The sequence below is a fragment of the Aedes aegypti genome, chromosome 1 (genome assembly GCF_002204515.2).
Source record: "Aedes aegypti strain LVP_AGWG chromosome 1, AaegL5.0 Primary Assembly, whole genome shotgun sequence".
NCBI classification, from domain to species: domain Eukaryota; kingdom Metazoa; phylum Arthropoda; class Insecta; order Diptera; family Culicidae; genus Aedes; species Aedes aegypti.
This window is the reverse complement of record NC_035107.1, coordinates 34,355,144-34,382,994: the sequence shown is the minus strand read 5'-3', so window position 1 is coordinate 34,382,994 and position 27,851 is coordinate 34,355,144. Positions and strand designations below refer to the sequence as shown.

The following is a 27,851-nucleotide window of genomic DNA, read 5'->3' as shown; positions in this document are numbered from 1 at the left end:
TGACCACAGTGACCAAATTCGGATCTCCCTTAGTGTTTCTATAACTAGATAGGTGTGTCTTTCATTTAAGCGAAACAGAAATGAAAACGGTTAACCCACTAGTTTTTGCTACTTTTTAAAATTTACGATTTCAATTTGTAACTTTTCGTTAGGGACTAAGTAAGGCGAGGGTGGCAATAGAAGCCACACCTTAAATTTTCAAGGACAGAAATATGGAGTACCAGACAACCGTTCATGCTGAAAACATGGTCGATTGGTCACTCACTAGAGTTGACCAATTGATCAAATTCAGTGCGAACGGATATGGTTCTCCAGATTTGTACTTTTGAAAATTTGAGGCTTTGCTTCGATCCATCTTTGACTTAAGTCTTTATAGTTTTACTAGAATTTATTTATTTTTATTTATAGTGTTACAGCTCATCGAGTTATGGAGAATTGAGTGCAGATGCATTCAATTGAAGTGTTCTCGGTTGTCAAATATTAACTCAGCATCAGAGACTATATAAGTGGGTCGCTGTTCAGGTTAATCTACAGTAAATCTAAGATAAACATTTTTATATGGAGAGGTTTGCTGATGAAAAAAACAATGGTTGAAATTTTAGAAATGGTTTTATTTAAGGAAAATGTCGGATACATGATAATCGCTTTTGACGGTTTCAAATTTTTGGACATCCTGTGCATATTCATATTTATGTTCTACTAAAACTTGCATAAGTCAAAAACGAAACATAATTGAAACCTGATGCATAGTTGGGTGGGTTCTGAAGAACTTCCATAAAACTTATCATCACGTAGTACTGGATTTGTTAAATTTACAATACCGCAAATTGTATCCATAATATCATCAATATGACCAAGCGTTGCTGCATTTACCGTACAGTTCAGAATGCCGAATAATTTTATTCTTTGAATCACACGTTCTACGTGTATGCGTGCCCTAGCAATCGCTTCATTTCTGCTCGCTTCGACCGCTGATAAGCGCTCTCCACGCAGAAATGGAGGCATGTGCAATTTAATACATTTGATTGAGCATTCTTTTTCGATAGACACTCCTTTGTCGACCATAATTTCATCAACATGCGGTACCATTCGATCAATGATCTTTTCTTCATTAAAAATCATTTTATCTGAAGATTTTCCAGAGTATCCTCTGCTGATGAATGTTATTAAGCCAGCTGGAGATACGCCGACTAAAAACTTAACAGTTCGTCTTGATTTATAGTTTGAATAACAGGCGATTCGACAGTTCAAGCACTTCAATGAGCATATTGGAATTTCAGTGGCATCCAAAATAACTGTTACGTTAGGGAAATGCTCCCGGAAACATAACGGTATATTTTTCTTCAACTCGTCTCTAGTCGGCCAATATACGAACCGCTTCATTATTCGTGCGAGCACCTGAATGGTGGCCGAGAAATAATGAGAAACGGTTACACCACTGATTCGGAACAAAGTTCCGAGTGCTTCAAATGATATATTCTGTTTTAACTTTGCAAGAGTTAAAATAACACGATCTGTCGCGTGCATTTTAAACTTTCTTGGGAACAAGCTACTTTCTAAAGAACGATACGCTAGGCAGATTTCTTCGAGTTGCACTATGGTGGGGATGCCAGTCCATACAGACACTTCCTTATCCGTAATAAGCAGATCTGATAAAATTTCCTTATGCTTCAATTTCTTACTGGCACGTTCGACAAGCTGAGAACTCATTCCGGAAGCATCCCATGCGGAATCATTGTCCTCGAGCTGTGAATCGTCTTGGGTCCGGTTATTAATCGAAAGCGACTGCTTCGTAGTTTTTGCAGGGGAACATTCCACATATGCTTCTTCTTCTTCTACCTTATTTTCTTTTGTTCGTTGAGTACTCATTCTGATCATTTCCAACCCGAAAGCGTTTCCACCTAGCCGGGAATCATCTTGTGTTTCATTATCGATTGTAGGCACCTGCTTTTCATTATCTCCTTCCGTATTGTTTCCTGTGATAAGATGAAAGCTTCCGGAACGATCTCCATTGAGCAGCGAATCATCGTGTTTTCGACCAACGATTGAACACTGCTGCTTCGCAATATCATTCACATCCTGATTCACATTATAAATCATTCCCACATTTGAAGAGGCAAAGTCGGTAGCATGAGATGTCGAATCCTTATCTGTCTCTACTTTCGCTTTTGAAGAACGGATATCTTCATTGTTTGCTTCATGATCCACAGAAGAAGTGTGATCATTGTCATCATCGTACCTTTCGGTAGTAGTACATGAACTTGTCGATAAATTCGTCGAAGTGTTCGTTGAAGATGAGTCATTTTCAAAGAGATGCTTCGATGGTACAGCGGTTGTCTTTAGGCGCCTACGACCTGTAATCAAAAATTTTTTACATTTGTATGACGAAAATAAGCTTTTACTTACCTGGAAGATAGTCTGTCGCAACAAAGTGATTACTGCAAATCGTTGAATTTTTCGAGGGAATTTTTCGACATTTAATTGCATTTAGCCAAAGACGGTACTGATTTTCGGTTGGTTTTGGAAATTTGTGAAGAGATGTATCTTTGCTTGCTCTTGAACAACAGCCAGGGATGAAACAAATCTTGTTGCTTTTAGGTGGCATGCTATACCATGCACAGTAGTTGTGGTCGCACAGATAAGTGGGAGGACGCTTCATCCTTTGGACTCGTTTTTTGGATTTCACTATTTTGGGGACCTTTTTAGACGGAACAGCAGAAGGTTTCAGGTACACACTTTCCACTGAAATTAAAAAAATTAATAAATAAACAAATTAGTTTTTTGTTTTTCAAATGTGTTGATCAATTTGTGAAAATTGTCTTTTCACCTGCCGCAAGCTGTGACATATTAAAAATTCACGTTTAATGTTAAATTACGTTCATCCAAATTTTGATCAACGTTTGAAGTCCAACTAAAAATCTTCTGCAAAAGATCCTACCAGACATCTTTTGAAGGTATTATCAACAGTTCACACGGGTCTTGCAATAAATCTGACAATAATTTGTTATAAACCCCTAGAAGTTATTGCCAATCATCTTTAAGTTCTTAGATGAAATGAATTCGTTCAGGAATAGGTACTTCAAGGAATTTGATAAAGGACAACTCCACATATTCGCTAGCAATGCCTTCTAGGATTCCTCTTAATTTTCCACTACACATTATTTCTTAGATTCTTCAAAAAATTTCTCATCGAGCTCTCAGCAATATCTCAAGATAGTTTTCTGCCTCAGCTTTTTTTTCAAGAAAAATTTCAACCCTGAACTTGAAATTGAAGTTTACTATATTTGAGGGGCTTAAACGCAAAGGAGTGTAAGTGACATTTTGGTCGGTTTTGAGTTGGCCATATTTTTAGTCGATTTTTCCACTCAACAGAAAATAAAAGGGTGTTATACTTTCAGTAGTTACCATAATACTAAGAAAGCTTTTCGTCCTTACAGACCTCTTTCTAGAGAAACCTAAAAGGAATTAAAAAGAGGCCGAAAAAAGACTAAGCATGGACTAAAAAAACAATACGAAACCTAATAGGAACCATGAGATAAGAGTATTATTCTTCATAGCATCGAAACATACATTACTCTGAGATCAAAAAAATGTTTTTTTTTTGAGAATTTTTCGTGCCATTACGACAAGGAATTTCAACAGAAATATATTAATATGCTATTATATGCCCAAATGATTGAATATTACTCCGGAAATTTCTCAAAGGTTGGAAAATAATCAATATTTGATTGATTATTTTCCACAGAATTTCACCACTAATTTTCTTGTTTAAAGGTATCAATTAATCCAAGCCATAATTGGCTTGTTTAAAGGTATCCAGTTTTTTTTACATATTCTGATTCTTAATTAAAAATTGAACCAGGATACAAAGTTTCATAATTTTCCATGAACACGTTTGAAATTAGTATGGAAATCACTTATGGTGATGCAAACTTTACTACGGGACGAACTGTTATTATGTAAATTGAAATGTCATTGAATCTACGTATTGAAATCTTCATTTATAAAATTATGATATAGGATCGCAATAAAATTGTGATTTACTTATCAAGCTACAGAAACCTCCCCTTTGAGACATTTTTCAAGAAAGCCCTAACTCTTCAAAGATTTTATCCAGAGATGACTCCAACGATTTTCCTAGGACATTCTCCAAGATTCCCAGTCAAAACATCTTCTGAAATTCACTCAATAACTTAGCCCCAGAGATTCTATCAAAGACTTCTACAAAAAATCCTCCAGTAATTCTTTGAGATTTTCTCAAGTAAGTTATATTTTTTCAGGAATTCTTCTAGGAATGTCTCCAGGGAAATGCCAAAAAAATGTTTCTGCAAAATAAATCCGTGAGCTGTTTGTAAGGAAAATCCTAGAGTAACCTTTGATAAAACTTGTGTAGGTTTTAAAGTCAACCCTAATGAACAAGGATCGCTTAAATACCTCCTGGATCATTAAGGGAGTTTTAAAATATTTTCTAGATAATTTGTTAAGATAAGCGAAGAAAAATTAATCGAATCTCGGGATAGTATTCCACAAGATTTTCTGGAGAAATGTCTCTAAAAACATTGGACAGAATTTTCATAGAAATTTGTGTAGGATGGAGGAATTGCTGTAGTGCAAATATTTTATTAATCTTTTAAAATTGCATGGGATATTTTTTGAGAATTTTTTGGTGAATTTGCATGAGTGGATGATATGTTGGAAAATTTCATGAAATAATATAAATTTGTTCGAAGAAACTATCAGGGAATTTTGGATTTCTGGGAAGAAACGTGTATGAATTTTTGAAGGAATCAACATGAAAATGTAGGATTCATTGGAAAAAACAAAATCCTTAAGCTATTTTTTTCAAACACTCTGGAATATATCTTTGTGGAATTTCTCGGAAGAAATACTTTAGAAATCATTGGAAGATTTACTAGAGTAACTACTGGATAATTTGGTTGAAGGATTTGTGAAAAAATATCTGGAGGAATTTTCTAAGATAGTTTTGGAAAAAATAAAAGTAATACCTGAGGAAATATCTTTGGAGATAGTACTTTAGAGTTCTCAAGGATTTATTTTAGCAAATTATCCTAAGCATTCTTTGAAAAATCGTTAGAAAAAATTCTGGAAGAATTGGTTAAGACATCTCTAGAAGATTTTATGGAGAGATCCATGTAAGAGACGCTAAAAGTATGCTAAATAAATTCACTATGATTATTCTTGAAGCTTTTCTTCGGGTAATCTGAGACGAAGTTCTTGAATAGCCCATTTTCCGTGCCACTGCATCTGAGTATATCAATGAAATCTCTACAAAAATGCCACTAATGATGTCCCACAAGAACATTTAGATATTCATGTATGGAATCTTAACGAAACTTTTTTTAAATGCAAGAAATTGCATCATGAAATGATTCAGTACTCCTAGCAAAAAACATAGTGGAAAGTTTGTAGGGATTCAACCTGATTATTGTCTAAGATGTCACCGTCGGGGGCCGAGATAGCCGTAGCAGTAAACGCGCAGCTATTCAGCATGACCATGCTGAGGGTCGTGGTTTCGAATCCCGCTGGTCGAGGATCTTTTCGTGAAGGAAATTTTCTCGTTTCCCAGGGACTCTATGCCCTCAGTATTGTTACAATTTCGGCTCTCATATAGCAAAATTCTAATGAAATTGCCGTTTTTCATACATATTTTGGCTCTTAACATTTTCAAAAAACTAAAAACAAATAGGGTAGGTGTACCAGTTATGGACATAATGGTTCTCTATTTCGCCATACGTGATAAATCTTTTTTTTTAATATAATCATTTTGATATCAAATATATCTTTATGTTTTAACAAAAGTATACAAAATGTGATGTTGATGTTGTGTCAATGTTGATGGTGTGTCAAAAGTATTCAAAATGTGAAAATGTTCGGAAATTCCCATATGGCTAAATAAGGAACCACTCTAGCCATAACTGGTACCCTTACCCTATGTAGACGAATTTCCGACGGTGACATCTTCTTTCTGCCATTACGTCCCAACTGGGACAAAGCCTACTTCTCAGCTTAGTGTTCTTATGAGCACTTCCACAGTTATTAGCTGTATATCGTGTGGCAGGTACGATGATACTCTATGCCCAGGGAAGTCAAGGAAATTTCCATTACGAAAAGATCCTGGACCGACCGCGATTCGAACCCAGACACCTTCAGCATGGCTTTGGTTTGCAGCCGCGAACTCTAACCACTCGGCTAAGGAAGGCCCCAACGACACAGATTCTGATAAATATATTGAGAAAATTTTCATAATTTTTGTCTGATATTCTCAAAAAAATATTTGGAAAAATCCTTAGATGTACTTTAACAGGAATCTCTAAAGAAGTTCCTCAAAAAAGATTGATGGATGAAACCCTGATAGAATTTTGGCATATCTATGACTGAGTCCAAAAAGAAAAAAAAACATTTGGAGTAATCTGCCGTGAATCGCAAGTCAGTCCCATCTGCATTTTCGTCAAAATTTAGTTGAGTTCAGTTTTCCACATATCTTCCTATGATCTTTCAGCTGCCCTAATGAGATAATAAGATTTGTTCAGAAAAAGTAGGAAAAAACAGCAAGTCAAATTGTCCCATAATGAAAAGTAACCGCATATAAGTCCCACTACAGATTTCAGCACCGTGTAAGACAAAAATGAATCGTGTTTTGATCATCTTTATATTTTTCTCAGAAAGATATCGAAGTGAGAAGCAAATTGAGATTGTTTCATTTAGTTTTAAACATGTTCCAATCCTCTAGAATTTTTTGAATATTCGTATGGAAAACGAGTTTGGAAACTTCACACCCCATTTTCTCAATGCCAACTTTTTTACAGATGGGACTGACTTGCGATTCACGGCAGTAATGTCTACAGAAATTTTTCAACGATATTCTCGGAATTGAGAAGAATCTTAATATTTTAAAATAAGTTTCTGAAATAAACATTGCCAGTTTCCTTGGAATTAATCCCTAAAGGAATTCTGAGTGCAATTCCCAAAGCAATTTAAGTGGGAATATCACAAGGAATCTGTTTAGAAATGGAAGGTATCATTAGTGGAACTCTTAGAAAAATTACATGAGAATTTTTTGCAATAGTTTACAGACGAATCTCTGCGACTTAAGCCTTGTATTTTTCAAGTTTCATATTTGATAGAATCCATAACAGGAGAAAAATCTAAAAACAAAATCCTGGAGAAATCTCCAATGGAATCCTAGACAGTTGTGCTTAATCTGCGCGGCGTGTGAGTCGAGACGTGACGTGAGAGGGCTAAGGGCCTATTCACAAATTTCATGACCCTGTAGGGAGTGGGTGGGTGTCCTTATCGGTGTTACGATATGTACAAAAACGGAAAAAACATCAATACAAAAAGCATTACAAGGGGGTGGGTCGGTGTTTAAAATGACTAATTTTAGCGTTATGAAATATATGAACAAGCCCTAATGTTAATCAAATGGGAGCAAGTCGACAATTGTCATCTCATTCGACTCGTCTCATTTCACACGCCGCGCAGGATAATTTTCTAGGGAAATTTCTGACGGATTTCTTAAAGGAAGTTATTTTTAATGAACAGTTGGAGGAATGTAACTGACCAGGGCTAATGGCTGGACATTAAAATCCATATCAATCAAATTTCCACTGCTTTCCATCTAGAATTTTCCAAACCGTAAATGGACCCGTTACTCAGAAAACAAATTGAATGTCCTTCAAAATTTAAGGTTTCAGGGGTCATGTATAATAAGCGTTTTTGCGCGAAATTCGTGAATGGACTTGTAAGGTCGCTCACACCCTCCCTGACGAAAATCGTGGCTACGTCCATGGTGAAAATTCCACTTGCACAAGGATCACCAGCATAATGCTAATTCAATGTTACCTATTTTGAAGTCCTTCGTGCTGAAATGCCTATGACAAATCATCAACTTGGTTGTGTAATCTATGTCCAAGATCCTCTTCCACGCTTTCAGCCTGCGCGACTGAGATGGAAACTTCAACAAAAATTTTCGCATTTTGATTGGGCATCCTCTTATGCAGCACAACCCGTCTGGATCTACTTTTGTGCCCGTCTTTGGCAGGTGGAATGCTGGAACAGCGTTGGTTTTCATTATTCTTCGGCGATCTATAAGAGTAAGTTGCTACTAAGTGTAAAACAAGACAATTGTTTAGAGATTCTTACATGTTATGAAATCCTTGCTGGTGAAATGAGCCGCACAGATTTTTTCGTTTTGATTACCGGAAAGCGGTATGAATTTCGTCCATTTGTAGAAGAGTTTGCTGGTGGCCCGTGGTACGGCAAAGAACCGAGTTCCCGACTCGATTTCTTCATGCTGGCAAGCTGGTACGACGCACTTCATACTTGCTACTGCATACGTTTCAAAACTGGAAGAGAAAATTATGTCACTAGTACGATGTTTTTTGATGAAAATTATACAGATATGTTTCAGTAACAAGTTTTCTTACCAGCTGGACGTATATTTTTCTGTAGATAGATGCTTGAAGTACACCAAAATTGAACTTTTATTCGCACGAAAATATTTGCCTTCGCGTTTTGACACTTGAAAATGTAAACATCACCTCCATGCACAAGCGCCCTCTGTGAGTGGGTGTCTGACGTTTGATCACGAATATGGAAAAGACGATCGAAACCGATGGTGTCAACGGTTCCAATGCAGAAACGGTGCCCTCGGTTTTCTCGATGTTTTCCATCCATATACAGCTGGACACTTCGGAAAAAATGTTGCCGTTGCAATGCCGAAATGAACCAATCGTGCGGTCAAAAACTGGTCGGCAAATCTGTCCCGTTGGAATAGATCCGGCCTGATCCGGCGAAATCGAGAAGCACAGGTTTCCTTTATGCACCGGAGTGCAACAACTGCTCCAATGGTCGGATCACGGGCTTTTCCCCTTGACCGCTTCCTATAAGACATAATGCACTCGCGAATAATCTGGACCACACATTTTAAAAGTAACTTAAACTATTATTTCCGAATTTTATGCGCGGAAAACATCAAAAAATGACGCGAACTGCCGAGCGAACACATTTTAATTTACCGTCCGCCATTAACTGAAGCAAAACATTGGCAGTGTTGCGTGATTTATTATCGCGTTGGTTTTGAATGCAAAATGACATCGAATTAGTGTGATATTACGAAGTGGATGAGAATGACTTGGTTGCAGCTGTTTCTGTGTAATTTTCAATTTGTTTAGATGTGAATATTACACAAATTCAATGTACTGGAAAATTGTAACGTTGTTTTGGTGTAATTTCAAGGCGATGTAATATAACATCCAGAAGATGCTATTTTGCATATAAAATTAGCGGTTACATCGGATTTTTTATACATCGACATGAATTACATCGATGCGAATTACATTATTTTTTGCTGTGTAGTTTGTTTGTTTTATTTGTTTCACGAAAACTTTGCTTGTAAAACATTTGTAACAGTACACGCAAACAAATTTTGTTGTACAATCTACCGAATCCGTGGTAAAATTAAGAACTGCACCAACGATTTTCAACCGACTACAAAAATCTGTTAAGTTTACTATAATCTGGTGAAAATCACTGAGCAGTGCAGTAAATTTGACTATGTCCATAGAAGCATCCACTACAAAGCATAGTATTTCAATCCGTGACACTCACCGTACAACACAGTGTGGTCAAAAGTATGATGCTAAACTTCTCAAATCAAGAATGTTTCTAGTCAAAAATACTACAACTCTGGTTAAATCAACAGAAGAAATTTTCTTGTGTAGTGATGTTAACTATGTTTTGGTAGAATTAACAGATTAATGTAGTCGGTTGAAAATCGTGGGTGCAGTTCTTAATTTTACCATGGATTCAGTTGTTTCTACAATAAAATTCATTTCAGTGTATGTCAGCCACTTGAAATAGGCTTGTTCGATTATTATTAATTGTGGCAATGATGCAGTCAAGTGCAAATCTGCGTTTGGATAGTAGAACCAGTGTCATTTGTTGCGTAAATGTACATTTGAAGAACTTTGAGTATGGATCCATTTGCATGGAAACATATTTGGAACCACTTCTTGGTGATCTTCGAAGTGCGATACACAACTTTCCCAATAATCCATCTATCAAAGAAAAGCACAATATTAGAAATAGGGTTGTAAAATTGTTTTGCTGTGAATATTGTAAATATGTAAATGAATAGGGTCCTAAAGCCCTGTCCCAATTTTAGTGTCAAACTCCTAAGTTTAGGCCAATTTTTAATGCTTTCCGTTGGTTTAAGTCCAAAAAACATTTTTTCATGTTTCTTTAGATTTTGTCACACCCCTTTGCTTAAACTTCCGAAATGTCAGATAGGAACAACCCCAGTAATAAAACTAAAACCCCTGTGGTGTTTTTGTCGACTAAGCGAACGTCAAACATGATCGAAAGTGTCAAGGTTCAATTACCGACCAAATTTTCAAATTAAAGTTTAAACATTATATAGCCATTATTTGAGTGGCAAAAATTGCTGAAGTAGTTGCAGTAACATGCTCTTTCGTGTTATTAAATAAAAACAAGAGTTAATTAAAAATTTTAGGACCCAATTTATTTACTCATGTTTCGGGATTATTTTTGTTATTAAATCGTAATTGAATGTTTCAAATAGTGCACGTTTTAAATATTGTTTCATTTATTTGTAATAAGGGGTCATGCACAAATTATGTCACGCTCGAAAGGGGGGAGGGGGTTAAGTCAAGTGTGACAAGCCTTACAATTTTTTGGAGGAATCATACAAAAATGTGACAAAGGGAGGTGGAGGTGCTAAAAAAAGTTGAAATTGAGCGTGGCATAATATGTGTACCATCCCTTATTTATTATTTCAATTTGTATGTTATAGTATTAGTATGAGTTCGCGTTACAATACCGTTTGAGCCGAAGATGATATTGTAAATAGTTAACAAAAAATATAAATCATTTAGTGCTTTTACATTTTTTCATCGGGGTAGTGGATAGTGTAACCGGTTTTGTTTTCAGTTTTTAGATTTAATGTGCGTATGAGTTTATGTTGTGAAAATTCACGTTTTTAGATGTATATGCAGTACACGTTAAGATCAGTTTACTCATAAATAGGTAGTTGCTTTACCCATATTTGGGTTTTAGATACAAAACCTATTTTATGGGTAAATTATACTGAGAAAAGTTGGTATTATTTACTCATATAATGAGTAAAGTGAGTTTACCTATTTATGAGTAAATAAATTTACCTTTATTTGGATGAAAGAACAATCTCCCATTCTTCTGTTCACAACACAACTTCAGCATTCGGTACTCTTGTTGCTGTTATTGTCTATCATTATTATTTTTTGATTGCATTATTGCAATATTGCAATGCAATGCATTATTTAGCAAGTATTCTCGATATTCCAGAAGATTGTTTTTTACGCATTACTTTGTTTAATGAAGTTAAACCTCTTTTATATCAGGCATTCGTGTGCTGTGGATAAGTGTTCAGTGCAGTGTAGTTAAAACGTGTATAACCCCCCCCACCCCCCACCCCCCCCCCCCCAACCCTTAGCAGGAGCTAAGTAAATGCTTGGGTGATAATTTACCTCAGGTAATAACATATTTCTGCACTGTTTAAAGGAAATAGTTTGTAACTTGTCTGTGTCCTTTAGGACCTCTTGTACTCTTGTATTTTCATTTCGGACCTTCGGATACGTCGTCCAGCACACGGTTCGGATCGTGAAGCCATTAGGCTTCCGGGCCTAAAAGTAAAGGAGCTTGCCCTTCACAGAGGACCAATATCTCGGGCCGTCGGCCCTAATAACTAAAGAGATTCCCCTCTCGATCGTCCAAGGTGGCCTTAAGTTTTTGTACGCGAAAGCCCTTGATTACCCAGTAGCTAGCCGACCCTGGGATTGCCGAAGAGTCTCTTGTGTCCTGAGTTGGCCTGGCACTGTAAGTTTTCCCGCTTAGTTTCAAAATTGGATCCCAAAAGCATTCGACTCACATTCTTTGGGTATTTGGAGGAGCATAAGATTCTGGAGTTCAATGATGGTTCAGAGATGCATAAGAATACTGATAAGCCATCCTTGGTTACAGATTCGGAGAGTGAAATCGAAATACCGATAAATTCATCAAAGAAGGAGATAGCAGAAGTAAGGCCACACCGGCCGCCCTTGGAGGTAGATAACGGCGATGTTAGCGGTTACGCTAATGACTAAGGGCGCGGCCAGGGTAGATGCGTATTGCAAAGCGAAGCGAAAATTGCACGGGAAGGAATAACAATTATCAATAATGAAATGTCAAACTCCAAAGATTTTTCGCGTCGCTTCGCGTGACGCGTCTACCCTGGCCGACACCTGCGTATTTTCTACCATTAGGGCTTATTCACAAATTTCATAACGCTGAAGGGGGTGGGTGGGTGTCTTCACGATATTACGGCTGATACAAAATTTATAAAATATTCATACAAAAAGCGTTACGAAGGAGTGGATGTGTGGTAAAAATGATCATTTTCAGCGTTATGAAATAAATGAATGAACCCTTACCGAAATTACTTGAGCTGTACGCTGCTGAGAAGTAGAGCTGATTTCATAACGTCGGTAACGTCTGCTGTGCAAATCAATTAATGGAGATGTCACTTTTCCGTACGGAAAAATGTGACGCTCAATTATTCCGCAAGTAAAAGAGACATTTCGCTCATACTGAATCAGCTCTCAAAATTACTTTGGGAAAAAGGAGAAATTTTACTTGAGCGCTTTACGTTTCAGGTGCATACTACGCATAAACCAACTCGATTTTTCACACTTATGGTGGTAAGCTCCATCGCAGTTAATACGCCAATCGCGTATTATCCTCGATTTTATTATAGTAAAATCGAGGGTAATACACGATTGGCGTATTAACTTCGATGGAGCTTACCACCATTAGAACGTTTAATTTCAGGATTTACAAAACGGCGCAAGTAAGATTTTCAACTTTCGCCGCTCCGTTGTATGAAGAGACAAAGTGACAAACTGTTTTCAATAGAATTTGACATCAGGTTTCATACTGTGCAAAACAATCAGGTCCGTCCTACTCGGGCTCAGATTGGGTACCACTTCTAGTACTGCCAGAGCTGCCAGATGATTTGATAGAAAATCTGTATCCAACAGGTTAAAAAATCCGTGTCCCATACAAAGGAATCTGCGTCCACACAAATATTGCCGAAATAAAATCTGTATTCCATACAAATTAAATCTGTGTCAGCATGAAAATATCTGTGTAATACAGATAAATCTGTACATCTGGCAGCCCTGAGTTCTGCATTTGGTCCCTCGGTAGTGCAAAAGGTACCCAAGTTCGACAGATCGCAGTACACTTTTCACGGCATTCTAGATTACCTTAGGAGCCATAAAATTTTGGGGAACTGCAAGGGACATGGAGTTCTTTAATTTGTCCTTGATACAATAGCAACAGTTTGTGGCAAATTGTATTTTTCTATGCGGGTCGTAAGTGAAAACCACCGTCATCATAGTTTTGAGTGTTGCGGTTAATGACATTATAAAACAATTCAATTCCCGGTTGATATGTGTTCTCTTTAGGAAAGTGAATAAAATATATGTTTGGTGGAAATGTTGTGAAAACATTATAAACTGGAAAACATAAATGTGTACTGCAAAATAACAATGGAAAATGTAAGCATCTTCAATTTACAAGTTTATATATGTTTTAGGACACGGTGTGTTTCGTAGAACAACTTTATTACAAAAAAATAGGTAAGTCTGAAACTTTGCCACAATAAAATTTAGGTCTCTCGCGTTCATTTGCTGCAAAAACCAAAATAATCGGTCGGGGGGTCTAGAGTAATTTTTTTTTGTTTGATTTCGAGAGACTTGCACATATGTTTGCATTTGCGTATCCGTGTGTTTATCTAAATTGGGGTGGTTCAAAATTTCAAAATGTTTGAGAATCCAATCTTCCATATGTTCCTTGTCATCCTTACTATATAAATAGTATTCTGTGAAATTTTCAGCTTTCTAGGTGGTGATTTAAAGGTGGCCCAAAGACAATGTAGGTTTATATGGAAATTACTATGAAGAAATTTTGAGATATGTTCTAAACACGCTTGTAATGTAATATAAGTACAAACTTATTATCCCATTATAAAAACTCATTCTTCTACCATAACAAAGAAATTTGCTCAAGAGAGAATTTCAATCCAACGGATAGCAGAAGAGATATTCATGAGTTTGTTTGCTATTATTTAGCTTAATATGGGATTAGAGCCGTGCAAACATGTACAAAAATCCTAAACAAAATTAGCTCAAAGGGATTTGTTTCTTCAGCAACATCCTTCATTAGGATTTGAAGAATGAGTTTTCAATATGGGATGATAAGTTTTTTCTTACATTACAGTAATAGAGTGTTTGAAACATTTCTCAAAAATTCTCCATAGTAATTTCCATATATACCTACATTGTCTTTGGGCCACCTTTAAATCACCACCTAGAAAGCTGAAAATTTCACAGAACACTATTTTTATGGTAACGATGCTAAGGAGCATATGGGAGATTGGATTTTCAAACAGTTTTCAAATTTGAATCGCCCATATGTTTGGATGTATATTTAAATGAATGTACGTATGTATATCTGTAAGAAAAATTTAAGTATACTAGGATTACTGGAAAATAGATATTAGTAAAGATTTCAGCGCATTTTTTCAAATGCGACCAGTCATTTTAGAAAACTGTTATCCTTCTTTAAGTATTCACCTATTAGAATAACAAATAAAGCAACTATTTCCAATAAAAAAAAATAATTATCAAGATTTGTAATTTATGTGCAAGTATGTAATACATTTGAAAAGATTCCAGTATTTCACTTTTGTATCTACGAGTAAAAAGAGAAAATTCGCATAATGTATCATCTCGTCCTAAAAGCCATAGGTGACCAAGTGTGTAGCTTGTTATTACTGAGCAAACGAATGGATTTACACTTTATTTCACAATGCTACGATGAAGAGAAGATCCTCCTCTGTCTCCCAGCGGTATCAGTTTTATTTTTATTCGTTTATCTGCTTAATAACAACGAGCTACACACTCAGTTACCAATGGTTTTAAGGGTGAAGATACATAGAGGCCAAACCTCGAATTCTCAAAAGCACAAGTCTAGAGAAGCAGACAACCGGTAACTCACTGGTCACTCACTGGTGGCGACCGATCAATAAAATGTTCGACGTAAAAGGTTGTCTGGTTCTCTAGATTTGTGCTCTTGAAAATTCGAGGTTTGACTTCGATGCATCTTCACCTTAGGACGAGATCATAAGTTATGCGAGAAATATTTCCTAATAACTTTTTACATCATTATGATCAATTTAGGTACGATTTTCAAGGGCTAATAGGAAAATAATTATAATGATGCTTGAGACAATTTTGCGATTATGCGTATATCATATGTCATTTATGCTTATTACAGCTCTTTTGACCAAGAACAACTTTAATTTCCATGAAAAGGGAATTCAAATGGTTGATCTTGCAGTTTGTCCCGTACCTCCATACGTTCCATGCAATGTGCGTCGGTACAACAACACATATCCATAAACACTTTACACAAAATTAAAAAAAATGTTCTGGACCCCCCGACCGATTATTTTGATTTCGGTCGGAAATGAAAGAGTAAAATCTAATTGTTTTTAGTATGAAATTTCAGACTTACCTATTTTTTTTTGTAATAAAGTTGCTCCACAAAGACACCGTGTAGGAATATATATCTTAAGTTTATTGAATAATATCGTATCTGAAATTGTCGATTAAATGTTCGAATACAACCTGAAGCATTTCTCTTCGAATGAAGAGGGCGATGATCATAACTTTATGTTAACTCTTTTACTTCTGTTTAGCTCATTCATAGGAAATCGAAGCATATTCTAAACACATTTGAATGATGTGTTTCAAGAGCATAACCATTGTTATGAAAATAGGGGATAATTTAATGAATGTTCACTAAAGGTTTTTCGGTATATTTTAATTAACTTTTTAACAAATTATGCTAAATCAGGATTTATGGTAGCCTCCGGTGGTCACCAGTCAGGCCATTTTATGAAACAATATACAATTTCCCGTTTACGTTCGCATCAATTTTAATCATTTTCAAGAAAGGTATACCACTGTTTATCCAGTTTATCTATAATCTCATAATGACTTGCGCTTACATGGTATTGTCAAAGTTCATAAAATAGCAAAAAAATCTTTCAATCGAACTTCGTGTTTTTTATCGGCCAGAACAGCTTAATAGATAAAGACCCAGCTTGTGACGGTCACTACATGAAAAGAGTTCGTGCGGGAAAGACAGCGAGTTTCATTTAACCAACAACATCAAATTGACTTGAGTGCCTCGTGAAATACGAACAAGGTTTGCCTAAGTGAAAATCAATTCGTGAAGTGAAGTGAAAAAACCTATAACTCTACTAAGCACATTGTATGAGCATTTAAACCAAAGGCTACAGTGATTTCCTGTGGGTAGCTTCAGCCAAATATAATTGAAAGACGATAGTTCCATTAGGTATGTAACACCCGTAATCTGATTCACGCGTTTCAATCATTTAGGGTCTTTAAGCCCTATCTTAAGGTGAAACAGTTTTGAACCAACTTCTAAGATTGCACTAAAACTTAAAAGGCACAAATCTCACAAAGAAAGCATCCAACAACCGTGCACTTTTTATTTTGGCTTTGTGCACTATCAGAAAGCTTAAAATAAGAAGATCAGAAACGTTTGCCAACTATTTCTCCAGTTTTGTGCCTTTGAAATCGTGAGTAGGGGCACAAGTCGGCCATTGTGCCGGCCATCTTTGGATTCTGAGATGTTTCACCTTAATGTTTGTATGTATGAGAACTACGTTTTTAAATGTGAAGAGGTTTACTATCTTGCGAGGTACACAACTATAAATGACTGGTTGATCACCTTACAACTGAATAATAATCGCCATAGAAATATCATGATGTTGTCTTGTGGAATGAAAGAAAGTTAAAAAAATCACTATCGTCGGAATATTTTAAATTCGTATGTCAATTTATTTCGGGTTCTGTATGCTTGGTTTCATAAGTGTTTTAAAATCTACAATATTTTAAATTGATTCTCGAGAAATTAGCTAATACTTGAACTAGTTTTTTTGAGGGACCAATCGCAATAAAAAGTATATTATAAAAAGGGTTAATGTTGATAATAGGGTCCTAAAATATTTAATGAATCCTGGTTTTAATTTATTAACACGAAAAAGCATATTACTGCAACTACTTTAGCAAATTACTGAACCACCGCAAATAATAATATTGGGAATCAAAATTCTTCTGAGAGGGATGATGTGGTAGAGGCTCATTCTAATTAATGTTGTCGTTCAATTATGGGGATAAATTAAAATTGTTATTGTTCTATACATACTTATTTATTATAATTACTTGTAAATATTGTTTCAGCAAAATTTAAGTATTTATATATCAAATAACAAACATAGATATGGTCGGTGTTCAGACAGACTGAACCAAGTGTTGTTTTATTTGAGTAAGAAAAATGTACCCCAAACATGTGAAACAAAATAACATGGAAGATTTAAAATTGATTGAGTTTTTTACGTATTCTTAGAGCTCCAAAATTCATCTAGTCTGGTCTGTCTAAACACCGACCATATGATCCTCGAAAACTCATGAGAATGGTGTTTTACTCTTTGAACTGTTATTTTATTTGGATGTGCTTAAAAGATATATAAATTAAATTTATTATTGATGTTACGAGCTGTGTCTGCAGTGAAACTTAATGCTACACAAGAAATATATTTGAATCAAAGTATTCTTATATATAAATCATATAAAAAAATATTGTTCCAGAAACTACTCTAGAAATCTTTGGAAGCTTCTCCCGGGTTTCTTCCTTAAATCACTCATGAATCCTTCAAATCGTCGCTGGGATTGTTCTGAAAATTTTGAGATTATTTCTGAATTTTCTTCCGGATATCGCTTTGGAATTTATCCAAAAAAAAGTTTACCATTCTGGTATTACTTCTGAGATTCTTTCGGATATCCCTTTGCGATTCTTCTGGACATCTTTATGGATTTTTTTTTGCAGAACTCTGTATGTGATTTTCCGTGTATCTCCTTAAGGATTACTTTTAGAATCCAGGAATTTTTTTTTTCTTCTTGAAAATTGTTTTGGAAATACTATGGAAGATTTTACCAAAAATCCTGATGAAATTTTAAGAGGATTTTATCGAAAAATGTATCACTCTACTAGAAATTCTTCGAGAATTCCTCCGAAACTAACTCTAGATTTTTTTTCCGCAAATACTTTTGGTATTCTTATGAGAATGCCTCTGGTATTCACCCAGAAATCACCTGAGATGCTTTCGCAAATCTTTTTAGAACACTTTCGATTTTTTTTCTGAAATTCTTCTAGAAATTTCACTGAGATTTTTACGTCAATATCTTTGAAATACGTCTGGAACTCTTCCAAAAATCCTGTTGGAATTTTTCGGATATCTTTATATTCTTTCGGAAAACCTTCTGGCATTCTTCGAAAATATTTCTGAGGATCCTTCAAATCCTTCGTGCTAGATTATTTGAGGATTCATGCAGAAATTCTTCCCGAATTACCTCTAGGATCCAGGAGCATCCTTAAATTTTCATAAAACTCTCTATTCTTTCGAGTATCTCCCTGGCATTCTTTCGGATTTTTTTTTCTGAAATAAGCTAAGTGCTGTTCAGCTCAAGAAAGTAAAAATTTCTGCGCAAGAAATGGTCAAGAAATTTTGTTCAGTGTGCTCCATTTGAATTGACATTTCTTTTCAACCGCGTACTGCGATCGAAGAAAAATGCTTTTCTTGAGCATTTCTTGCAAGAAATTTCCCACGCATCGAGATAGGCGATTACTTTTCTGTTGAAGTGCATACTTCGCTATTCCCCCAGATTTTTTTCTGTTATTCTCAAATCTTTCAAAGATGCTTCCAGATTTTTTTCAATAAATTTTGCTGGGATTGTGCCGTAAAACCTGCACTGCCCTTAATACCATGGAGAGTCATCAAATGACAAATACTTTCGAGCAACTTAATCAACAATCAATCAGTAAGTTGATCGAAAGTATTTGTCATTTGATGACTTTCCATAGTTAACTCCAATTTGTCAAAAATGTCGAATGTGACTGTTTTGCAGTTATGGGCAGCGCAGAGATTCATCCAAAAATACAACTGTCATTCTTCCGGATATCATTCAAGAATTCTACCGAAAGTTTTCGTGAGATTCAACCGTAGATCGTTCAGGTATTTTCTCATAAATTCCATTGAGATTCTTTGAATTCTTAAAAATATGCTTCAGAAAAATTTTCTGGCAATTGCTTTGGGATTATAGAAGGATTTCTGAAAGAATTCCAGGTCGATTTACAGAAGAATCACTTCTGTATGAAGGATTTTCGTAAATATCAGAAACAATCCCATGAGAATTCTAAATCCAAATTTCAGTGATGTTTAAAAGAGTCCCAGAAGTTATTTCGCAAGAATCCCTGAAAGATTTATAGGAAATTCACAGACATCCAGAAGATTTCATGAACATGTTCTAGAATAATTCCGATGTCCAGATGAACTGCAGAAAGATTCACGGAATAATTTCAAAAGAAATTTCCTTTCGAAAAGTTTGAAAGTTACTTTCAAACTTTTAGAAGATTCTCAGAAAAAGAAATCAGTAATCAATGCTCGTTGGTTCTTGTCGAAGGATCAACATGTTCGGCTTAACGAATCTTAGTTTTAATATTGAATGACACCGCATACAATTAAACTAGTATGTGATTACAATTCTGAATCACCGCAAAAAAAAATATTGAGAATCGAAATCCTTCTGAGAGGGATGATGTGGTGGATGCACATTCTAATTAAAATTGTCGTTCAATTATGACCATAAATTAAAATTGTTACTGTTCCATACATACTTATTTATTATAATTACTTGTAAATATTAATACAGCACATATAAAAGACATTGGTCCAGAAATTACTCTAGAATTCTTTGGAATTTTCCCCCTGGGATTGTCCTTAAATCACTTATGAATCCGTCAAAACCTCTGGATTGTTCTGGAAATCTTGAGATTATTTCTGATTTTTCTCTAAGTTCTTCTGGAAATCACATAATACTTCCATATATCGCTTTTGAATTCATCTAAAAAAAAAAAATCGTTAGCATTCCGGTACTATTTCTGAGATTCTCTTGGATATCCTTTGTGATTCTTCTGGACATCTTATTGGAATGTTGGCAAAAATCTTCTTCTTCTTTTTTTCTGGCGTTACGTCCCCACTGGGACACAGCCTGCTTCTCAGCTTAGTGTTCTTATGAGCACTTCCACAGTTATTAACTGAGAGCTTACTATGCCAATGACCATTTTTGCATGTGTATATCGTGTGGCAGGTACGATGATACTTTATGCCCTGGGAAGTCGAGAAAATTTCCAACCCGAAAAGATCCTCGACCGGTGGGATTCGAACCCACGACCCTCAGCTTGGTCTTGCTGAATAGCTGCGCGTTTACCACTACGGCTATTTGGGCCCAAATCTGTATGTGATTTTGCGTTTATCTCCTTAAGGATTACTTTTGAAATCCTGGAAATTAAATTCGAATTGAAATTCACGAAGATTCTTTCGGAAATTCAGTGGAAAATTCTACCAAAAATCCTTATGCAATTCTTCTGGATATTTTAAGAGTATTTTGCCAAAAAATGTACTACTCTACTAGAAATTCTTCTAGGATTATTATGAGAATACCTCTGGTATTTTTCTGGAAATCACCTGGGATGCTTTCGGAATCCTTTTAGAATACTTTCGAAGATGCTTCGAAATTCTTTCTGAAATTATTCTAGAAATGCCATTGAGATTTTTTCGTCAATATTCTTGAAATTTTTCTGGGACTCTTCCAAAAATCCTGTAGAAAATCTTCCGGATATCTTTCTAGCATTATTTCGGGAAATCTTCTGGGATTCTTTCGAAAATCTTTCTGAGGATCTTTCAAATCCTTCTGTTGAGGGTTCTTGCAGAAATTCTTCCCGAATTACCTCTAGGATCTGGGAGTATCCTGAATTTTTCAAGAAAACTCGGTTATTCTTTCGAGTATCTCTTTAGGATTTTTTCGGAAATTATTCTGAAATACCCCCAGATTTCTTTCTATTATCGTGCTGGAGGGTTTCAAAACATCTTTCGAAGATTCTTCCAGAAATTTTACTGGAATTTTTTAAGAAATTCTGCTGGGATTCTTCCGTGAAACCTGCTGAGATTCATCCGGATATACGACTGGAATTCTGCTCAAATGATAAGCATTCAAGAATTCTACCGGAAGTTTTCGTGAGATTCAACCGTAAATCGTTCTAGTATTTTTTTTTCCAGAAATTGAGATTCTTAGGGAAAAATATCCTTCTGAAAATTCTTCTAGAAATTGCTTTGGAATTGAAGGAGGATTTCCGGAAGAATCCCGGAAGGTCGATTTACAGAAGAACCACAGAGAAATCACTAAAACATTATCAGGGAGATTTCTAAAGGAATTATTTTAAGAATTCTCGTAAATATCTGAAACAATTTCAGGAGAATTCCGAATGGATTTTGAATGTTTTTTTTTTACAGTGATATCCAAAAGAATCCCAGAAGTTATTTCGCAAGAATCCCTGGAAGATTCAAAGAAAAGTCACAGACATCCAGAAGATTTCATGAATATTTTCCAGTATAATTCCGATGTCCAGAAGAACACCAGAAAGATTTACGGAATAATTTCAAATGGCATTTCCGGAACCATTTAAAAGTAACTTTCAAAAGATGCTCAGAAAAAGAAATCTGTAATCAAAGAATTTCATAGGTATTTTTTTTAAAAGTCCCAGTGTGGCTGTCCGGTAGTTTCCTTGAAGGATTTCCATTCAAACTCAAAAGGAATTTTCAGAAGATTCCTCCAAGGGTTTAGGAAAATTTCCAAGAAAATTCACTGATAAATCACGAAAAAAATCAAGAACACTTCCTTATGAATTTCCAAAAGAATCAGTTTTTTGTTCTCAAAAAATCTTCAAAAAATTTTAAAGAATCACGAAGGAATCTTCGGAAAAAATTTTGGATATACAAAATTATCTCAGACAGAAACAATAAATCAATAAAATCAATAACAATAAATCTGTAAGAATATAAGAAGGATTTCTTGATGAGTGCTTGGAGGATTTCCAAACAATTTCAGAGAAATTTTTGGATGATTTCCATAAATAAAGATTTGAAAAAAAAAAAATCCCTCAGAGACATCTGGAAGTTCCTTAACAGGATCTTCGGAAGTATTCCACAGGGATTTCTGAGAGGATTCCATTGAGATTTACAAAAGAATCCCAGAGGAATATCCGAAAGAATCCCAAGAATTTGCACGGAAGAAAGTGAAGTGAAATAATAGATTTTTTTTATTATAGTCTCAGGCGTCTTTCCGAGAATATTCCAGAATAATAGGTATGATCTAAGACATTTTTCTGAAAGAATCCCAGAGGGATTTTCGAAGAAGTTTCAAAGAGTTTCACGGAAGAAATACTGAAGGATAACGAGGAAAATATCAGAATTTGAATAATAATTTCGGTTGGATTTCCAGAAGAAATCCCGAGAAATTTTGTGAGAATCCCCGAACCCAGCTGAAACCTAGATTTTTAAAATAGATTCCATTCCACTGGAAAGCAATCATTAAATCATTTTCGGCAGAATTCCAGGGAAATTTTACGGAAGAATCCTGAAAGGATTTCCATAATAACCCAAGATGGGTTTCCGGGATAATCCAATAGGAAGTCCCAAGGAGGTTATTGGAAGAATCAGAGAGATCAAAGTAATAACTACATATAATAATTTCTGAAAGATTCTCAGTGGATTTTCAAGAAGTCCTCTAGCACCACAACTAATATATTAACATTTAGCTATATATGCACGTACGTACATGAATAATGAGCAATGCTCAATACATAATTATAAATTGCGTTGAGCTGAGTGATTTGTACGCCATCCAGTTTGGGGGCGGATCGATGGTATCAAAGTGGATTGAAAACAATTATAGGAGAGCCACACACGTTTATTTTTCGGATGTTTTTCTCTTCCTACGAGAGAATACAGAACAAAACGCATTGAGCGCAATGAAATCTGCTAAAGCTGTTTGATGGTAATGTGCTACAGAAAAACCAATGTTTCTTCGATAATCAAACCATAGATAACAAACAAAAAAAAATGAAGTGTGAATCAATTTCATTAGGATGAAAAGCAAGTAATGCGTTGAATTTGTGTGCCGTGGTTCATTTACCCACATTCGAACCAGCTACTTTGTTGATTTGCACATTCGTGTGGGTGAGCTCCGCTATCGTTTTATAAGAGGCAACAGAAAAAGATCCTCGTAGCAATCCCTTGATTTCACACGAAAGATGCTGGCCGCCGAGAAAGCCAGACTGGCTTTGTTACTTGTGAAAGAACTGTCAATGATGTCGATACTTTGAAAGTTGCATTAAGCGATTTTGGAATAGATTTGCTCGTTTTAATTAGATTTTTCGGATAATTTAAGATTTTTTCGATTTTTATCATTTTGGTGAGAGGACAACAAAATTAAAAACACAAAATCAGTAAGAATTGGTAAATGTGCTAAAAATGAATAAAATTGAAAATAAAATTAATCCGTATGCGATAAAATTAAAACAACGTGTAGTTAATTTGGTAATTTAAAACAAATGAGTATAATTGTGCGTTAAATTGAAACGAAATTGATTGGTGTCGCACTCCTAGGATATGCTGTTCTGCTCAAGAAAAGTAAAAATTTCTGCTCAATAAATTTCTTACAGTGAGCTCCATTTGAAATGACATTTCTTTTCAACTGCGTACTGCGATCGAAGAAAAATGCTTTTCTTGAGCATTTCTTGCAAGAAATTTCCCACGCGGCAATTACTTTACACAACGAGCGAGTTCCGCGTGTGTAGGAACATGAGATGGATGGATATTGGTTATGAAAGGGGTCCGCGTGGTCTGTAGGAATTGGAATTCTAAACTTGTAACCAACTCAGTTATTGAGTCACCAAGTGGCTCGGTAGCTTAGTTGGTAAAGCGCTCGTCTAGCATACAAGAGTCCTGGGTTCAAATCCCAGCCGAGCACGTGGATTTTTTTCATAATTTCACCCATAATTTGTCCATCTTTACCACGCGTAATGAGTTAATTAATTTAAGATATTTGTTGTTAGAGGCTTTTTCCCATACAAAATGCAATGAGAAAACTTCTGCTGATCAACTGTGGACAAGGACAAAGCAGGTAATCCATTCAAACATTTTCTAATATCTTGCAAATACAGCAAAGCATAAGTAACGTCAGGAACAAAAAAGCTAAGATAAAAATGCCGTTTTAAGCATTTTAGTTTTGAATTTTGGGCAGCTGTACGGATTTCAAATCACCGGTGAATGGATTTCGATCCAAGACAAGTGATTTTTTTTCCCGTTTAGGTTCATGTTGTGATTAATTATGACTGAAAAGATGTGAAAGTTCTCAATTTCGAGGCTCGTTTAAGTAAGCCTTTTTCATAAATATCATTGAAAATTTATAATGCCCAACTACCTTAGATGTCTCTTTAGTGGTTTGACGATTTCAATTGATGATTTGACTGTTCCATTAATGATTATCATGAGCTGTCCGGAATTCGAATCAAAGTGTCCGGAATATGAGGCAAAAGTAAGAAAGCGTCAGAATAAGAATCATTAAAAGGCCACACAATTTGATTTATTCAAAATTATTCAAGTTGCGGAAGCGTATTCTTTACCCACCATTCGAAAGCTAAGGGCTTCCGACGCTCGAAAACGCTAAGGAATCATACAGAATGATTTATTTTGTTTGCTCTATGCTTGGATATAACTTGTGAATAAATCAGTAATAGCATTGATGCATATTGCAGTAAGAACTCATGTATGGTGAAAAAATGTCTATTAATTCGATCAATTGATTAACACTGATCGATTCATAGTTATCGATAATCGGCATTGTTTGACTTTAATCGATTATAAGCTAATAGAATAATTGTGATTTTGCGACTTCCTTATGTGTAAACACTTGAACAGTGGATTTAAATAAGAGTGGCATCAATGTCAAAATTGGAACAGTGGTGGACTGTCATTTCCATACCAACCCGCGTTCCAATCAAGTAGGAGACCTGTCAAAACTGGAACATGACGTCACTTTTGTTTACATGCACTCTAGATCGGAGATTGGTGAAAACCATATTGACTTCGCAGCACCAAACCGTATTTGCACCTCCTCATACGGTGCGAACTTTTCTAGATGCGAAGCTAATGTCAAAGTCGAAACAATGGCACGGCGTCTGTGAAAACTCCGGGCGGCTTTCAGGAATGTAAATAGACGGCTAAACAGATCTCTTACACACTATGTCATTAATGACGAAATTCAAAGAAATGTTGTGCAATTTGGGATAATTACGTCTCAGAAGTATAAATTTCAGTTTAAAAGGGTTGCATTTGTTGACTATATTTGTTTCAGTGTATGTTCAATCGACACCCCTTCGCATTCGAGACAACCTTTATGTTAAGTGGATGAACTAATCTACGATGGCGTCACGCTGCTTCTTCCACCGGGAAGAAAACCTTTAACTGCGGGCCGTGTTTACAAAAAATGAACGATTTCGTTGTGCATTCATCCACTTCATGTTCATCCGGTTAACATTCGTTAACATTTTATGTAAACACGGCCCGCATTTAGAACGGAAAAGAAAAAGAAAATCGACAATAAAAGAAGACCGTGGATAAGTCCATACACCACGCTCATGTTGTGTGTTGTCGAGTTTATTATTGTTTATATAGGCCTTTTCATGTGACAGATCCGTCTATGCATTTGTTTACATCGGTGGAGGACCGGTGCTAACACGGGCCTGTCATTTTCATAGAAGAAATTTCAAAGTGCTTCCCGATCAGCTGATTTGAGACGTCATTTGAATAGGCCTATTTTGTTGAGAATACATATTCGTTCGAGTGTCGTGAAAGCGTACACAAGTGTGTTGCTCTTTCTCCGGTCCGTAAATTTCCTTTCTCGTCTCGCTGTTTGTGTTTCCACTGTGATGCAGTTTCTAACAGCATTTCCATCCATTATTATATGTGGTTATCTAGTCTGGCAGGAAATACGAATCATCAATGTGTATTCCCATCTTTTTAGCTGCTTGTGGTGTTGGACATTGAGGTGAAACTCCTTTGAATCCACTAATAACTATATAAAAGTAGTGGTACTCAAAAAATATTCTCCTATTTGTTGGTAATAGTGAAATTATAATTGATAAGACGTTGTTGCCAGTAATCGCTACTTCAATTTGAGTCTTTTCCCCTTCGACTAAATCAGATTGCTTGATGTCGTACGTAACCATCAACGTATCTGACAGCCCTGCAAGCGAGCAGCAGGCGTAAAATTAGAAAAATAAAAAAAGCGAAATGCTGTGATCAAGTGATTGTTTTTAGCACGGTTTGGTGAAGTTTTAAGTTGTTTTCATCAGTGAATCGTTCTTTTATTAACAAGTAGTGAAAGTAAACTGTGTTGGAGGTTCTACGTTTAGCGAAAGTGGTAAAGTTTGGCGAAAAGTGTTCACCGTTCGCAAGCGGATAAGTGTAAAAAATGTAGCAAAGTTAAACGTCCGTGTTGAAAATTAGCACGGTTTTTGAAATTTCCACCAGCTAGTAGTGTTAAAATTTCGGAAATCGTAAGGTAATAGTCTTCTGATGTCTCGTTAGCAATTTGGGTGAGAACTTAGTGTAGGTGAGTGAAATATTTTGAGAAATAATGTGGACTTCCAGAAATGTGTTTGTATATGTGAGGAAGCCATTTTCACTGCCATGACAGGGATTCCTTCCTATATGTCCTTAACATCGTTTTTATACTATGTAGTGTTCACAGCTTCCAAACTGAGCTGGAATCGCAGTTTGGATTATGGCAAAATATACAATTGACTGTTTAACGATAAACTTGCGACGATCGACGCGCCACCATATTTCATACAACGGAGGCTATTAGAACTAACTTGGAGGTGATGATTTGGAGGTTATTTGGCAAGTTGGAGGTTAAAATCACCTCCAAAAACTAGCGATTTTGCGGTGGGATGTTGACGTTTGATTACGAATAATCAAAATGTCAAAAGCGACTCCAATGGAAACTGAATGTGAATGAAGCCTTTTGTGGAACGTGCTTTTAGTATAACTTATACGCTATTTAATATACACGGAGATATCAGACTACCCAAAAAATAAGTTCTTCAAACTCAAATTTGGGTTAACTGCATTTAGTTATTACCCATGGTTGGGTTGTTTTGCTTCTCTCGCAACACCAATAGTGTCGAAGTTCAATGGAATAAGCCAATTTGAGTTCTTTCGAGTTAACCCAACATTAATGTTTTAACCCACTACGGAGACTTCAAAAGCTAATGCTGGGTAGCTTGTTTTTGCGCTGAGTTGTTTTATTTGCTGTTGTCAAACAAAAACTACCTTATTATAGCTATAAGTCAGTTAACCCAAACTTGGGTATCCCACGGAAGAGCCGAATTGCGTCAAAAGAACACTTGGTTGGGTAGATTTGTGGCTCCGTGTACCATTTTCAAGCGTGCAAGTGGCAACATCGTGGTGGCGCTGCTATCACTGAAGCTGTGATGGTAAGTCCACCAAAATGGCTTTGGTGAGTGATTTTGACGAATAGCGCCGACAATTTTTGTCGCATAGGATTCATCGAATGTAGCGCGGTTGTTGCACCATGGCCAGATTCAGTTCCCGAGCGCGTGCACGGAAAGAAATAACAATTGTGATTTAAAAAAAAAACAGCGGAAAATCAACTGATGATCATTGTCGTTCTACTATTATCGAACGTTTTAATAAAAATAAAATGCTTTTAGAA

The 27,851-nt window shown here is 35.9% G+C and overlaps 1 protein-coding gene across 1 annotated transcript in view; it reads left to right on the top strand.

Annotated features, from left to right (window-relative positions):
- The first annotated feature begins 16,233 nt into the window (after positions 1-16,233).
- LOC110674852 overlaps positions 16,234-27,851 on the top strand; it is an 89,185-nt gene continuing 77,567 nt past the window's right edge. The window contains exon 1 of the mRNA XM_021839364.1: positions 16,234-16,482. The gene's annotated coding sequence lies outside the window, so the exon portion shown is untranslated. The remainder of the gene's footprint in view (positions 16,483-27,851) is intronic.